Consider the following 18397-nt stretch of genomic DNA (forward strand, 5'->3'; position numbering starts at 1 on the left):
GGGTTTTCCAGGGACAATTAACTTTGACTTTTGGCATACATTAACTCTGGATATAAGTTAACCCAATTTAAACATAGAACTCTGACTTTGAACTGATCCTAGTCACCTGCCAACCAGGCCTTATGTCTCTTGGAGAAGTTTCATATTCTTATAAAGACTTCTTCATTTTCTTATATTCATCTATATAAATAAAATGAGAATGTTACCTTTTATTTTAAAATATAATGTATTACTTTTATATATTTATTTGAACATTTTAGTCATGTTATTTGATATGTTCTAATTATGAAAGTAATTCAATTGTTAAAAATACTATAAAGCAATACCTATAAAATAAAAAGTGAAGGTCCTCCCACCCACCACCCTTCAGCACCACTCAAGGTAGGAAGAAACCACATTTAGGGAAAATGTAGGAAGGATGTCAGAAAGTTCTAGCTTGGTAGCTTGGGTGTAACAGTAAATATCAAGAATATCGGTAATCTCTGTAATCCAAAAACTGTGTTCAACAATGACTTAAAGAAAAGGGGCTTATTTCTCTAAAATTATAGGAAACAAAAATGTCTTCCCTGCCATTGACTCAAACGTGCCATCAGGTACTCATACTTTTCTTTTCTTTCTTTCTTTTTTTTTTTTTTTACACTATCCTAACATTTAGTAGGCCACTTAATGCTTGTGAACTCGTGGTCACAAAACAGCTGTTGTTCTTCCAGGCACCACTAATATTCTTTTTTCTGTTCTTCTGAGAGCAGAAATAGAAAGTTCTCTCCTCCTTCTTTTCCAAAACTTTAGCAAACACACATGTTCCCCAGACAGTCATCAACCTGATCCCAAAGCTCTCTTCACTGGCATAATTGCATAAATCATGTCTTGAATTTTCTGGATTTAATGCTTAGATATCTGGGAACTTGATACCTTGGAGAGACTGCTCTTCTAGGATTAGACAATTCCTAGTGATGGCTGCATTTCACATGCAGAATAGCCAATTGGGGATCTGCACCCCAATTGTGTTTTTTTGCTTGTTTGTTTTGTTTTGTTTTTTGCTTTCATTTTTGTTTTGGTTATTTATTTATTTATTTATTTTCAGAATTCCTCACTCTGGGCTGCTATCCCCCACACCCTAAGCAGTCCAGGGACAGGTACAAGAAAACTAGGGGCAGACCATGCCCCACAGAACTCACTGAAATTATTCAAATTAGCTAGGCCAATTAGCCTGCTTACTCTTTCTCACCAGTTCCTTCCCACAGAACCCTCATCAAAGGTTCTTTCCCCTGTTTCCCTTTGTTCCCTCTGCTTAGGATTGAGCCAAATTGTTAAGGGAAAGGATGTCCTAAAGGAACTCTGCAGAGTCTTATGGACTCCACCTCTACTCCAGCTTTCTTTATGGACTCAACCCACTACTCCAGCTTTCTGGGCCCTACACATTACTCCAGTGATTGAAAACTACAACTCCCAGCAGTAACAGGGAGAGAACTTCAGGACCCCAGGGCGGAGCTAGCAGGAATGGATTCTGGGACATTTTGGGGGAATAAATAGGGCGCAATTGTAGCTGGCTCAGGCTCTGGCTCTTATTCTCTTGCTTGGGAAACAGCTCTCCAGACCGTGTGACTTGGTGTGTTCCGTCAGCCTAGCTGTAAAGTATTGCAATTACTTTGCTTTTGTGTCCCTCTCTCTTTTCCTGTGTTTTTTCCTAGTCCTTTCCCCAAATAAACCCATTATTGACCCTTTTGTGTGTACCTGAAGTTGTGAGCGCGCAGGTGAGGCCCCACAGACAGGTGGCCCAGTCCACTCTGGGCTACCCTGTAACAAAATGACCAGCCACCCACTATGAGGCCAAGGGAGAGAGAGAGAGAGAGAGAGAGAGAGAGAGACCAGCCATGGACTACCAGGCCAAGAGACCACTGGAGCCCACATGTCCGATTTTATCCCAACCTGGCTGCTCAGCTCCGCCCTCAGGTCCCAGCATGCTTCTCATTGGTATTGATGGAATTTGTAGTTTCATTAACTGGAGTAGCGGCAGAGTCCATGAAACCTGTATCTGTTACACAAATTATTGATATTTTGTACTTTTGTATGGCATTTCAATAGGTTTTTATTTGAAGAGTTTTCTTTCATGACAGAAGGAACATTTATTAACACTATAGGTCAATGCAAACTACCAGGCTTTTACTATAACATGTTCTAGGGAAGTGCTATGTTCCAGTAGAACACACTGTGAGGATGGAGATGCCTACCTAAGCAGTCTAACAGTAAAAACCACTTGACGCTGCTGACCCTTTGGGAGGCAGTTGGGTGGAAAAGCTGAAATTTTAACTGTACTTGTTTTAATTAATTTAAATTTAAATTGCCATCTAGGATTTGTGTTTACTATTTTTGACAACTTAGTTCTAGAATTTTAACAGTCTGTGAGGGAAAAAATAAAATTTAGCTGTGAACATGAAGCTGTAATTGCCTGAACAATTATGGAATAATCATCTTGCTTTCATTCCTATGCCTATTGAACAGCTGAGATGGTTACCTTCTTTCTTCAAATTGCAAACAAGGTCTATCCTGTGTTTCCTCCATTAATTTAGCTTCCTCTATTTAAGAGACTCTGACCTGACCCTGAGTTGGTTAGGGCAGGGAGAAGACCCAAGTAAGGAAGGCTTAGGGCAGAGAGAAGACTGAGTAAGGAAACCTTAGAAAAAGGATGTTGGGGATTAAGCTCCCAATTGGGTAATTTGCATATGAATTCCAAATATCTGTAGGGATTAGCTAATCCTGGAAGGGAGGGGCCTGGAGGAAGTGGGGTTTCTGGCAGAGTAGGATACTTGTGCTTTGTTTTCTCCATTGGGATCATCTCCATTTATTGGGATCATCTGTGTGACTGAGACGCCATTTCCTCATTTTGTGTTGGTAATTATTCTCCTAATAAGCCCCTATGTTATCATAATATTTTTTTGGGTTTGACTGTTTATTACCATTTTGGAGACCTTTTCTGGGCACCAAATCTGTCCCCTGGATTGATAATTGAGTCAATGTCAGGTGATGTACTCAAACTGCTTGTCACATACTGAGACAATTTCTGTGACTGTGCCCACTGAGTGTGATTCCGACCCCATCATGTGCTACTGATACCCTCAGCTCACTCACACTTCTCTTACAAACAGTCTATGAGTGCCTCTGTTTGTGGGTGCCTGTGCTATTCATGCCACCTGATATTTTAGATGTTGCTCCCCTATGGAAAAATCCTCCATCAGCTTGGGGAAGCCCTTCTGTTTCCCACCCCATGTTTCTTTCCAGTGACTTAAACTTATATAACAACATTGTCATCTCAGAGCTTGTTTCAAATTGCAAAAACAGTTTTCTGAAATTAATTTATTTTCTTAAGTGTGGAAGGCCAGAACTGCCAGCTGTAGGAGTCCAACCCGATGAGGTGCCTTTTACATCAATGAAGAACATAAAGTTGGATCACCCTGGGAAGGGTCCTTATCACGAGGTATGACCGAGAATGCCTGGGCTGAGGACAGATGCATAAACTTACTTCTGAGTTACACATCACGAGGTATGACCAGGAATGTGGGGTAGGGAAGAGGGGAGGACCCCAGAAACTGATCAGTAGGATATCGTATACGATTGAAATCCTGACTGGGAGTCAGAACTTGATCTTCATACTAAGCTATCAGCAGATGAGAAATACAGTTCCACCCTGCCCCTCTTCTACTTTTCCCTCTCTTTTTCTACTTCCTCATATGACTAATGCTCTATGACTGGTTATCAATAAAAGGACCAGGATCTTGCTTTTCAACAGTATCCTGCATTATGTAGCCTGCTCCATGACTCCCATTTCTTTATCAGTGTTGTATTACCCGATACAACACTTAAGTCATGTATTAATTAAAGTCTTTTCTCTCTCTCTTTCTCTCTCTTGGCCCCCCCACAGGAACTGGGGTGTAGGCCAGAGGTGGGGCTAGTGAGAGGATTCACCAGAGACAGAGTAGGGAGTAGAAAAGGCAGATCTATAAGGGGAGCAGTTTTTTAAGTTCTTTGTGCCTCTTTGCTGTCTGATTGGTGATGTTATTCAAACAGGACACGGCTAAGTGCAGGAGCACATGGCTGCTTCCTTCATTGCCTCCTTCATCTCCTTGTAGTCCCTCCATTCTCCATGTGTCTCATTTTAAGGGGCAGCATGTCCCTGGGGAACTTCCTGGCCTTGGCTAAGTTTTGGTGCCTTTTGTGCTGGGTAGGTCATATAGCCACTGTTCCCTAGTGCATCCTTGGCCTCTTCTCAGGCTATGTGTCCTGTCATCCTCTTCAGCTTTGCTGAGGTTCTTGTGATTCTGAAAGCTAGAAGTGCCCTTTGCTGCCCTCCTGGCACCCCCTGGGAGGGGAAAGGAGGGATGAATGGAATCAAAGAGGGAGGAGGAACAGGAAGAGAACAAGAAAGAAGACTCAGTCTCTGATGGGCAAGGTGCTGCAGCTGTAGCCAGCATGGCATTGCTGTAGCTAGGATCCTCTTTGGGTCTGTGCTGACCACGGGAGCCGCTCAATTGCCTGCTCTCAGCTCACATCCAACAGCTGGTGAGGCCCCTTAAATGGAGACCTTCATTTCAATGGGGGTGATGGGAAATGGCCAGACTATGGGAAATAGCCCTTGGCTGAGAATCCATGCTCCAATTTGAATCACTACTGGGAAAATTGTGAAAGGGTCCACTTCTCTTGAAGAAGGTACTGTCCATACAGATGGGTGGGCCTGATGTGCTTTAATATGCCAGAGGAAAGGTGGGAGGTATGTTGAACACGTGTGAGGATGGGTGGTAAGGTGTCTTTTTCAAGGTTTTAATAAGGTTTTGTCTGTATTTGGAGTTTATGCACCACAACACTTTCCCAAATACTCTTTTTGCACCTTCTCAAAACACTTAATAACTTTAAACATTCCACCTTTAAAAGCAGAAAATAGAGCCTCTCTAATGGCAAAAGGAATTAAAGTACAACAGGATGAAGCTATCCATGAACCTGCAGCAGGACTTTAATCCCTGGCCAGGGAATTGATCCACATGGTGCAGCAAACCTCCCCTGTCTTACCCACTGCTCCCCTCAGCAGTGTATTTCAGCACATCTGCCTATTCTGCTCCCACTCTGTCTGTTGCAAATCCTCTTGCCCCCTGTACACTTGGCCTATAATATAGTTCTTGTATGTATAAGTAAATAAAAGATAAATCTTTAAATATGTGTGTGCATGTGTGTATGTATGACCTTGTTTCCTTTTACAAAACTCATTTTCTGAATAGCAAAGCCAGTGTTTGGGAATATGATGTTTTCATTTTATTGCTACTAAAATGCAAAAGAATAAAAGTACTCATGGGATATAAATACCTCCTAAAAATTTGTTCATAGAAAAATCTACTAAACAATATCACATTTCAGTGTTATTATTTTTCTCTCATAGTCCCAGAGATCACCAATGTCTCACTTTATCAAACTGAAAGGGGCTCCCAGAGACTCCCAGGCAATATTATTTTTTTGTGAGCTGAGGCCATTGTGCCTGTGGAAGTTGCTCCTCTTCCACCCCAGTCAGATTGGCTCCAGCCATGGTTTCCTTGGCGCCAACAGGCCCACCAGCCTAACCTGCCCTGAGTGCAGGCTGAGCTGAGCTTTTCCTCATATTCAATCTGTTTCCAGGAGTCAAAATTGGACCAATCAGATGTGAGCTAAATGGATCAATCAGGGTCAAGATCACTTAATTATTCACATTGAAAAATGGAAAATAATCTGATTGATGATAAATGATACAATCTGATTCTAAGAAATGGAAAAAAAAAGTTTAATCAGGTTTATAGTGGGGGTACCCTGAAGGGGATATATGGCAGATGAGGAACCAGCTTGTGTCAGTGTGAGCCAGCCTCTGAAGAGAGAAGAATATGTTGTAATACCATTGAGGAAGAAGTTGTGTATATCCAGCTTTCAAGGAGAGAAGGATTTTTGATAGTTTTTCAAAGAAGTCAGCAACTATCTGCAGCTAAACTTTGAAGAGGAAAGACTTTTTCAGAACACTTCTGAAGAATTCTTTCTCTTTAAAAATATATATATATATATATATATATATATATTTACATATATATATTTACATATACAATAATTAGGGTGCAGGTCAGAGGAGCAGGGGATGGGAATTCAGAGTATGCACAAAGACAGAGTAGGGAGCAGAAAGGCAGATTGACAAAGCACACTGCTGAGGGTCAGGAGAGGTCTGTCACACCATGTGGATCAGCTCTCTGGCAGAGGATGGAACTCGAGCTACAGTGGCTTGGGAGAGCTTCATAATGTGGAGCTTTAATCTGTTGTGCCACCAGGGAGAGCTCCACATTCTGAAATTGTATTCTCTTTCATGTTTAGAATGCTCAGACTCTGCTATGATCCTGCCTATCATGGGCAGCAAACAAAAGACCTCTTAGTCAGGCAATTTGTTGTTTCTTATCTGCTAAAATTGCAATCAAAAGCAAACCAGTTAATATCAGAGCCAGAAAAATCCAAGTGACTTTTGGGGACCTTGATCTATACACAGTCCAGGTCTAAAGAAGAAGAAAAATAGCACAATGACAGTAGAGACAGTGTCCCTAGGAGGAAGGTCTCTACCTAACATGTATATAAGAATTTTGGAAAGTTTGTTTTTAATAATTTTAATATTATTGGTGGAGATAAACCAATTATATTGTTTTTAGACAACAACAAAAAAAAAATCAGTATTTATGATCATAATTTTCCTATACCTAATCTAAGTAGTAAATTATAAGTAATCTAATAATCATTGAAGAAATCTATTATTGGGAGAAATTCAGGTTGTCACTGTAAAATCATTATTTTATGAATATTACTGATCCTTTAATTTCTCTATGCAAGTTGATTTTATGTTAGGGAACCCAATTTCAGAGATCAGAAATATATTCATTTCTAAAGCCCTAATGCTTTTCTCTGGGATATATATGTTGGAGGAAAAAAATAAATGCAGATTGAAAATAATTACAGATAGTTTTCAAACAGCAGAAAATTTCACAACTCAAGAGACATAACAAACTAAAAGAATATCAAAAACAAGGGCTGTTTTTTAAATCTTATTTAAGTTGTCTGAATATATAAGAAGGCGCACTCCATCAGTCGCTGATAATTTTGACTCTTCGTCATGTTTACTGTGATGGCACATTATGGAATCAAGGACAGATGAGCATTGGAAGGTGACAGTGGGAGGTAAAGGGACAATAAGTTATGGAGCAGTCAAAGAGCTTGATTTTAGTATTTGTGAAACTTGAAACACATTTCTAATAATAAATGTGATGGTGCCAAGACCTGAAGATAATGATACTGTGACTACTGATGACAGTCAAACATGCTAGGTTTTAAACATTTCAATAAGCTGTTATTCTTCCCACAAAATGACTTTTTAAAAGAGTGATTAGGTTTCTAAAGGAAAAAAATGACTGTATTTTCATACTGATTATATTGTCTGTGAATTAATGAAAGGTCCCTATACCTCTTTTTGACTTTCATCTAATCTGCCTCTGAATGTAAAGACTAACTTCTTATCATTTTAGAAAAGGCTACAGGTTTTTGTCTCATCTATATCCTATCTGTATTAAATAAGAAAAAAAGTTATAAAGAGAAAACAGGATTTTAAGTATATGAGTATACTTTAAATACGTATGTGAGAATAGGCTGCCTGAGTACCTCTGCTCCAGGTGTGCCACCTCAGAGTAAGGTGCGTCTTGGTAACATGTCAAGATATGAAATGAATCATGAAACTATGAACAAAGATTGCATAGGTGGGCCTCCTTGGTGGCTCAAGTGTTAAAGTCTCAGTGCCATTAAGCTTGGGTTAACTACAAGCTATGGCCAGCCACTGCTGCATGAATTCAATCCCAGGCCAAAGAGGTAAATAGCAGACCTCTCCTGTCTCACCCACTGCTCCTTTTAGCAGCATATTTCATAGATCCACCTGTTCAGCTATTTTGTGAATCCTTTCTCCTTCTCCCCACTCCCATATACCTCTGGCTTAGGCCTAAATTCTAGTATGTATAAATAAAATAAATCTTTGAAAAGCAATGATTTTGGGGTCCTCCCTGATGGCACAATGGGTTGGGGCATAGCACTGCAAAGCTATCCACAGCCACTGCAGCACAAGTTTGATCCCCGGCCGAGGAGATGACCCACAAGATGTGGCAGACCTCTCGTGACTTGCCCACTGCTCCCTTCAGCAGTCAGTCTGCCTGTTCTGCTCCCTGCTCTGTCTTTGGTGAGCCCCTTCATCCCCCACACTTCTGGCCAGTAGTCCTGGTCTTACATGCATAAATAAATAAATCTTAAAAACAAAAAAAACTGGGCCCTCTCTGGTGGTGCAGCGGGTTAAAGCACAGCACTAAGAAGCTAAAGACACTTCCGCATGAGTTCAATTCCCCCCTGCCCCAGAGGTGACCACATGGCGAGGCAGACCTCTCCTGACCTGCCCGCTGCTCCCCTCAGCAGTGTACTTCTTCAATCTGCCTGTTCTGCTCCCCACTCTGTCTCTGGTGAATCTCTCACCCTCCACATCTCTGGCCTGTACCCCAGTTCTGTATGAATAAATAAATCTTAAAAAAAAAAAAAACGAAGATTGAATAGTGTCAAACTCTCCAGGTTAATAGGTTAATGCAAGGATATACTATTTATTAAGTAATGGTCCACCCAATCATAGGATACACCTGATTGAACTAAATATAGAAAGATGAAAATTTCAATAATTTAAAGTATCAATTGATTTTTATCTAGATATTCACTTAGTTTTCTTTGTATGCATATACAGGCTGATGGATCATTAAAGCTAATCACATATTGATTTAGATGGATAAATCGATGATAGGTGAGTACAACAGATAGCTTGTCATATAGACATAGACAAATCACAAGGTACACAGATGATAGTCCAATAGTTAGCTTGGTTGATGGAGGGAATGGATATCATTCTAGTTATTATAAGGAAAGAACAATTTCTTCCAATATTTCAAGTTTTGTTTTTGACTAAGAAACTGGCATCAACCAGATTGTCATGGTAAAAGCATACGTATTTACTTAGAAAGCATACACATTTGCTTAGTATTAATATATTTTTTATGTAGCAGAGAGTCTTCTCCAGTAAAATGAAACCTTGATTTTACAACTCAAAGCTCATGTGCCATTTTACAGAAAGAACAATAACTTGTGAAGATATGACATTATGAATGGATTTGAGCTAGTCCTAAATTATAGGACTGTAACTAGAAATACACAGGAGAATAATGGACGATAAGAGTTGCTGTAGTAAATTGTGAAGCATTCACTCCCAGGCTTGAAGATATAGGTAATATTCTCCTAGTTCAGGGAGGACATCTTTCTCATATGGTACACATTTTGATCTGTTTTTAGACTGAAAAGGAGAGATAAGAAAATCCTTCACCTATAGTTTCTCTTGCCTCTGACCAAAATAATCCACATGTCTCAGTGGCATATTTAAGTTGGCATTTCCTGACTCCCTTCCTTTAATTGTTCTACCTATTTTGCAAGCACTGTGTGCCCAGCGCAGGAGAGGCTTTAGGGCACTGATAAGAAAGCTATCCTCAAGGCACTTGGAGATCCTGTTTGGCAACTTCATGGGAAATTTGCTCTAATCACCTATTGTTTTCCACCTTCCCATGTAGCTGGTTCATTCTGATGTCCCAACACTAGGGGTATTATCTGTGCTGAGAATCATGTCTAATTTACTTCCACTCCAGTAAACAGGCTGCTATTTCTCTCCTCTCCTCAGTTGCAGCAGTTGTCACATTATATTTAAAATTTTGGATTGACCATCTGTTCTTAACACATGACCATGAAAAAATTATTTATTTTTATTTTTATTTTTTTGTGACAGTCCCGGCATAGTGTCTGTCACAAAAGAGCACATAGTCTTCATCATCATTTTGTGCTTTACTTCAATTTTGTATAAGCCTGATTGAACACGGACAAGGAAAGACATAATTTGTATTTAACAAACAAAATTGCTTTATCCAAGTCATCTGAATTAAACACGTAACAAAACATACGGGGAATTTTATGCTTACAAAGGACTGTACTACTTTGGACCTTTTTCATAAGCACTACTCATTCATGAGGTGTCTACTCCTATGGCATAAGCATTGCCCAAATGTCCAGCCTATTAACATAAAAGACCTTGATAATTATGACTTCAACACATTAATTTGGAAAGGTGGGTACCTTTAGAGTAAAGCAGTGATAAAACAAAGAATAACAATTAAAACCAGAGACCAAATAATTCCCAAGTGAAGAGTTAATTAATTACACTATGGTTGAACTGCTGAAAGAATTCATATGCAACCAATTCAAATGCTGTTTATCAAATAGAATAGTAGTTTCATGCTAACTTGCAAAACACCACATCAAATATGATCTACTATTATGTTCAGAAAGAAAAATAATAAAATGCTAACTGATTTTATATGAAAGAGATTCAGAAACAGTTTTCTTATATTTTTAAAGAATCAGAATTAACACATCCATATTTAAAATTAATGTTTTACACAAGTGGTTTTTATTTCTATACTAAAAGCATAAGGAACCCAAGAACATCTTTGGGGTTCAGATAGGAAAAGGATGAAACAGGTTCCTTGATAGTTTGTGCTGGATAAAAATTTCTTATTTTATGATTGTGACTTGGGATCTTTAATTTTTAATTGATATAGACCTAATAAATAATTTGCTGCCTTGTGGGGAGAGATTCTAATGTGCCAAAGACGTTCCCAGTTTTATTGGTTACAGCAGTCTCAACTGCCTGAGAACATCTAAGAAATTCCTAACTACTACATTATTCTGTGACTTTGGTTTAGTAGTGAAATCCACTCACTGGGTTCAGACACCCACAGATTAATGGAATTTACTTGCAGTTTTAGAATTGACAAAATGTAGAACACGTGCTGTACCAGACAACTTCTGGGGACACCATGTTCGTGGGGAGATAGAAGTACCTCTTACAAAATTTACCTTGTATCAGAATTGGGGACACAGATCTGGCTTTGGAATATCTTTGTGCAGGAATGATGTTTTCAAAACCATATCTCCTCAAAACCATATCTAATCACGGAAGGGAGAAAGGACTCAGCTATGCTCTTAAAATCTCCTCTGAAAGATCTACTTAGAGTAGATCTTAGTAAGAATAAAAATGCTGGTATTAAGGTTTTGCAAGCTGACACAAAGCAAGTCATGAGCTTCAAATGTTGTTGCCAAGGATAAAGGTATTTAGTAAATACCACAATTACTTAAACATCTTTAATTTTGTATTCCAGTTTAAGAAACTCTAAGATTTTATTATTTTGTATGGTAAACAGTTTATGCAATTCTGTAATATGACTCCTTTACCCTCTATCAAATTATAGAGTCCTTGTAAAATGCCCAGAGCTTTAGTAGATTTAGTAGATTTTGATATGAACTTAACGAGAAATGATTAGATTTAAACTATCAATTGTTGTTCTTTTTAGTACATTTCTAATAGTTAAGTGAGACAAAAATAAAATATCAAACCATCTGAGAGTAAAATAATCTCTCAGCATCACTATGAATCATGTTAAAAAATCTAATGTACTATGTAATAAATTCATTCAAAAGATTTGATAGTAGTTGCTTCCTCCTGAGGACTTACAACAGTTGGCAGGGATCATATTTCTGAAGGCATGATTGAAGGCAGGTCTGGATGGGTTGTTGCTTACAGAAAGGTGACCTTCAGCTTCAGTGTTTGCTGCCAGTTTTACCAAGTGTTCTTATAATTTTCCCCACCAGCCCCTTAGAAGAGTTCCCATTTCTTAGCCTCTTGATCAACTTTTAGGATTCTGAGACTTTTAACTTAGTTATTTGAAAAATGTTTGTATTCCTGAAATTACCTATTATGATCAACATATAAGCAAACTTAGAGCTTATATCAGATTAAAAACCAAAATACTACAGACACATTCTCTATAGAGTAAATAATATCAATCTAATCCCTTGAGATTCCCAAAGATATAGATGAGTCAAATATCATAATTAAATTTAATAATATAACTAAAAAGAAACCAGCTATTATGGGAAAGTATAAGCATAGTTAATACAATAGTTTACAGCCCCATATATTTCAGATAATTTGGATTACCTGAAACAGAATATAAAATAAATTCATTAAAAATGTCAAATTGGGGGGCCTCCCTGTTGGCACAATGGGTCAAAGCACAGCACTATGATGCTAGAAGCAGCCACTTCAAGAGTTCAATCTCTGGCCAGAGAGGTGTCCCACATGGCACAGCAGACCTCTTCTGACATTCCCGCTGCTCCCCTCAGCAGTGTACATTGTCGATCTGCCTACTCTGCACCCCACTCTGTCTCTGATGAATCCTTTCACTGTCCCTGCACCTCTGGCCTGTACCCAAGTTCTGTATGCATAAATAAATAAATCTTTTTTAAAAAAGTCTCCCTCGGGCCCTCCCTGGTGGTACAGCGGGTTAAAGCACAGCACTGAGAATCTAAAGCTGCTTCCGCATGAGTTCGATTCCCGCCTGCCCCGGAGGTGACCACATGGCGTGGCAGACCTCTCCTGGCCCGCCCGCTGCTCCCCTCAGCAGTGTACATTGTCGATCTGCCTACTCTGCACCCCACTCTGTCTCTGATGAAGCCTTTCACCGCCCCTGAGCCTCTGGCCTGTACCCCAGTTCTGTATGCACAAATAAATAAATCTTTAAAGAAAAAAAAAGTCTCCCTGGTGGTGCAGTGGGTTAAAGCACACCACTATGACGCTATCGCAACTTGTGAGTTTAATGTGAATTTAATTCCCAGTATGGTAGGTGATCCACATGGTGTGCCAGATCTCTGCTGACTCACCTGGTGCTCCCCTCAGAAGTGTGTCTGTTCAGCTCCCCACTCTGTCTCTGGTAAATCCTCTCAGCCCCCCACCTCTGACCTGTACCCCAGTTCTGTGTGCACAAATGAATAAATCTTTTAAAAAAAATGTCAAAGTGTATGTAGTTTTGAACTATAGGAAAGAATAGAGATGATAGTATTCCTAGTAAAAAGTAGATTAAAAATATCTAATACAAGATAACTTATAAATTAGATTATATATTAGAAGAAATAAGCACAAAAAGAAAATGACAATTTAGAAATACGAAGAAGATATTTATTTCTATAGACAACAAATGATCAAGTCTAACAATCACCTCCCTGTACTTTAGGGGAAAAGAAATGAAAACAAAGAATGTCAGATAGACAACATTCAATTATCTGAAAGTAATCATAATTGGGCATTGAAATAAAAAAAAAAAGTATCTATGCATACAGAACTGGAGTACAGTCCAGAGGTACAGGAGTGGTGAGAGGATTTACCAGGGATAGAGGGGGTGCAGAACAGGCAGATCGACGAAGTACACTGCTAAAGGGAGCAGCGGACGGGTTAGGAGAGGTCTGCCTCGCCATGTGGAGCTCCTCCAGGGCAGGCGGGGATCGAACTCGTGCTGAGGTGGCTCTAGATTCTTAGTGCTGTGCTTCAGTCCGCTGCACCACCAGGGAGGGGCCTGCTAATCTATATCTTATGATAGGTTTACCACTATCCAAACTTCCTTTTTTGGTTTCTATTTGCGTGGAGTATTTTTCCCATTCTTTCATTGTGAGCACATGTGTAACTGAAAGTGAATTGACTATAGGCAACACATGATTTATTTTTAAATTCACTCAGTTACTATTGACTTTTGATTAAATAATTTATTACATAAAATTTAAAATAACACTGATAAGTGGAAATTTATTGTCACCACATACTTTGTTGTGTTCTGGCTCTAATAGAATTATTTTGTCATTCATTTTCTCCTTTATCTTGTATGTGTGACTCCTGTAGAATTTTGCTTTCAGTTCATTTTTTGTTTGTTTCCCTAAAGTTTGCTTGTAACATTATTAATTTAACTAATCTATTTGCTAACATATTATCTTCAGACAACAGAGAAATTTTACCACTTTACTCAACCCCACAGATTTTTGTTTTTTTTTTAACTTATTTATTTGTACATACGGAACTGGGGTACAGGCCAGAGGCTCAGGGGCGGTGAGAGGCTTCACCAGAGACAGAGTGGGGAGCAGCGGGTGGGTCAGGAGAGATCTGCCACACCATGTGGTCACCTCCGGGGCAGGCGGTCAACCCCACAGTTTATTGTTTTCATGAAACAAATGTACATGCTTTCATTTTTTCTCCGTTAATTATCACATCTATTTGGCACTTTTTATCTTAATATTTTTACTGAGTTTGTTTACTAACATATTAAATATTATACTCTTACCTTTGTCAGCTTGTTGTATATGTTTCCTGTTTTCATATTTCTATCAGATTTTCATTTTGCCTTTAATAACTACTCTCAGAATTAATTGTAAAAAAAAGGCTGGTGGTGATGAGCTCCCTTTGCTTTTGCTTGTTAAGTCTTCATCTCACCTTCATCTTTGAAGTATAACTTTACTGGGTAAATATTTTTGTTTGGAACTTTTTCTTTCAATTTTTTTAACATATCAGCCCATTCTTTCCTTGTTAACAAAAATTCTGTTAAGAAATATGCTGGTAGAATTAATGGAGTTTTTTTTTTTTTTATGTGATTTATTTCTTGTTTCTCTAAAGGTTTTGATTTTTTTTCCTTTTGTCTTTGATTTTAGACAATTTTATTATAATTTCTTTAATTTCTTTGGTAATATCATTTTTGATTGAAAAATTGTGATAAAATGTGTGATATTTATTTTTGCCACTCAGACTTGGTAATTTCAGATAGCCTTTTTTTTTTTTTTGTATTCACTTATTATTTCTTCTGTTTAGTCATGTTTATTTTTGAAACTATTTAGTTCATATGCTCATTAATTGTATACTTTGCGTTCTAAAATTTCTATTTGGTTGTATACTTTTGTTTTTGATCTGTGTTGAACATACCTTGTTTTCATAAATTTGCTAAATTAATTGTTCATATTCTACTGTGTATCTCTGAGTGTATTTGAGCAATTCTGAATTATTTGGTTTATATTCATTTATCCCCATTTCTTCAGGGTAAACAACTAGAGATTTACTGTATTCATATATTCTTATTCCCATGCTTCCTTATGGGCTCTTTAACTTTCTGTGGCATCTTCACATTTGAACAAGTAGTCATCTTTTCTAGATGCTATGGCCTCACATTGGTAAGAGAAGACTTTTACTTGTCTGTTAGACATGCTGAAATATATTAGAATGCATAATTGTGTTTGACACTGATGTGAAACTGTGCAGAGTTTCCAAGTCCCAGAAAAGGGGGCATGGTGTTTTTGTTTTTTTATTTTTTTTAACTTGGTAAAAAAAAAAAATACAAAGTATTGACATCTATATAGCACTGTAAGGTTTCATCAGAGGTTCTAAGAACTATTGGGGTTCATGACAATATCTCCAACTCCAGTAACGAGGGACTAGGAAAATCAGTATCTATGACTAGAGTCATTGATACGAACTTAGTGAATTGAAAGACCAACCTCATGCACCTATGTTTAGCAAAGGTTAGTTACAAATGCATGTATTAGTGGAGCTCAGAGCAAGCAGACTGGGCTGTCCACTGCTCACAGTGAGGTCACTGACATTTGCTGCGGCTATGTATGTAGGTGTACACTTGTAGTCATGAATCTTGTCACAGGTGAATGTCATTAAAAGCAAGTGTCCACAGTCAAGTCAGAGAAATGTATGTAGGTGGGTTAAATATAAATTAGTCCAGTGTAGCAGTTAACTGCATCTGAATCCAGTGTACAGAGCAGTGAGAGGAGATAAAACTAGCTTGTGGAGGAACTAACTAACCAGTTTTGGGGAACTATGAGCAACTACTTCTGTGGCTGCAAGATTTTTCAGTGTGGTATTCATATAACATGGAAACCAGCTAAGTTCCAGGCTGGTGGTGTGGAGCTCTTAGCAAACTCATGAGGCTTATTGAGACTCAGGGTCTAGCTGGTGCCTCACACTTGTGCAGCCACAAAGACCTGGGCTAGCTGAAAGAGTGGTATAGGAGTAGTGAGTAGTGTGGGATAAGAGGTAAGTATCATGAAACGGAAGTGATTAGTGTCAGTGTGGGGTTAATATAAACTTTACAGGGGTCTTCATAGTCTGTGCTGGCCTCTTCAACATAGACTTCAGTAAAAATCTTCTTTTGGCTTCTTTCAGTAACAGTGTCATAAGTTCCTCACCCCAGCAGGTCATTTGGATTTTGTTCATTTCTGCTGCAGGAATGAGCGTCACAGTCCTGTTTTTCTTCCTTGTTCCTGGACATTTCTATGTCTCAACATCACTGATCTGGGTGGTGTGAAACCAAAGAGGGTTCTTCATGTGGTGCTCTAAAAGATGGGAGGATATGGGTTGTTTTTCCACTTTCCCAAATCCCATGAGAGGAATTCCTAGCACCAAGAAATACTGGTGTGTGGGAGAGAATAACACAACAAAATAAAGTTGTCATCCTTTTCTTGCCTTGATCGTGTTCATCTGTTTGATGAAGTTTTCTATGAAGATTCCAGTGCTTTCCTTGAGCAGTTTTGTTTCTGGGTATCTATGAAATTGTTTTTTTTTTTTTTTTTTTTTTGGAGTGATATAAGCTGAGTCTCCTATTCCACCATCTTGATGACTTCATGTAATTCTTAAATTTCATTTAATTTTTAAATCAAGTAACTACTTATTTTGATAGCAAAATAGATTTTTCTGATAGACAATTCCCCAATAGAGTTTACTAAATATCTTTCCCTGACTTAAGATACTCAATTATTAAGTCTAAACTTTTTATATAAATATTTTATAACTAGTGTTATGATTTAGATACATTTGATTATACTGTAATGCAAGCTATCTCTTTTTTATATCAAAGGTATCTAATCTCTTATTGATGCATACCTAGGTTAAAATTCACAGAGAGAGAAGAAAAAAAATTGAAACAAGACAAAAAGTTGTTCAAATATTAAGAAGATGTAGTTGTCTTTAGGACACTCTGACTCTCACACTGCTGTTTTCTGACCTACTTCCAATCTCTGCTGAGCCAAGCAGGATCAGTTATAATTTGGAGGCTGTCAAGCATCACCCTTCTGCTCTGATTTGTAGCTGAAGCTCAAAGCTGTCTTTTATCTCTGCCTAGTATACATTTTGCATGCAAAGGAGAGGATTGCTCCAGAGGATAGTCAATTCACCAAGGGCAAAGAAATTCTTTATGGAAGTTTCTAGCCTCATGCAGATCTTGCTATTATAGAAGTGCACATAAGGTAGATGATAGACTTTTTCCCACTAAATCTTTCTTTGAGATCTAGGTAATACTATGTAAATTGCTTAGGATAAAAGGCAACTTGAAATCCACTGGATTGGGGAAGGACATAGCCATAGAAACAGCTAATATTAAAGATGGTGATTGATTTGGGCAAAGTCTCTGATGCGTTCTAAGACCATCAAAACCACCACTTTTCCTTTTAATGTTTACAAATATCTAACCACTGATTATCTGTTCTTCAGATACATTTTAATACTTGTCATGGAAACATGTTCAGATTAAAAGGCCTTCTTGAATAATATTCACTTATTGATACAGTGAATGTTTTGAATGTTCACAAATAAAAATTCCATTAAAAAACATGATGTAGGTGAGTAGTAAAGTATAGTTCCACATAAAATCAGGACACATGAGAGTTTGTTTACATGAATCAAGTGTGAGAACATGGCTGTCAATATGGTCTTGTAGAAATAATACTGTAACCAGGGGCAAGGCAAGGTGAAAGTAAAGCATGTGTCTGACAGTTCTATAGATCAGAGGAAACTCTAAGGAACTCTGAAAAGGGAGGCAGCATAATAAGAGGATTAGTTAGAAAGGTTACTCTGACAGCTTCATGTCAGATGAGTCTGTAGGAGATCCCAGAGGTGGAGACAGATGAAAGTCTGTTGGAATCCACAGTGATAGCCATGGGCTTGCCTGGAGCCCACGGTTACTGAGTCCTTGTAGGCTAACTGCTATAGTTATCCCACTTGGGTGAAGATCAGTAGCTGTTTCTAAGATTTTTATAAGTACAGGCCCTTGGGTTTAAACTTCAGTAAGTCTAGAAGAATATAGTCCAAGAATCTCCACTTTAAAGATGAAATTCTCCAAATAATTCTGAAGCTCAGTTTCATGAAATATATTGGCATGAACCAATGTGTCAGTGATGACCACTGTTGTGTTACTCTTCACCCAGATATAGTTAGTTCTCTCTCACTCTCTCCCCATCAACCTCATACATGTCACAACATGTAATTTATGAAACACAAAATCTTCTTTGGGAAACTGTGATTCTCCGTCTTATCTGCTCTCCCACAGAGAAACACAGTTTTGTATATAGTAATTAACTGTGA

Source organism: Condylura cristata, unplaced genomic scaffold, assembly GCF_000260355.1.
Source record: "Condylura cristata isolate star-nosed mole 26May11 unplaced genomic scaffold, ConCri1.0 scaffold00004, whole genome shotgun sequence".
NCBI classification, from domain to species: Eukaryota; Metazoa; Chordata; class Mammalia; order Eulipotyphla; family Talpidae; genus Condylura; species Condylura cristata.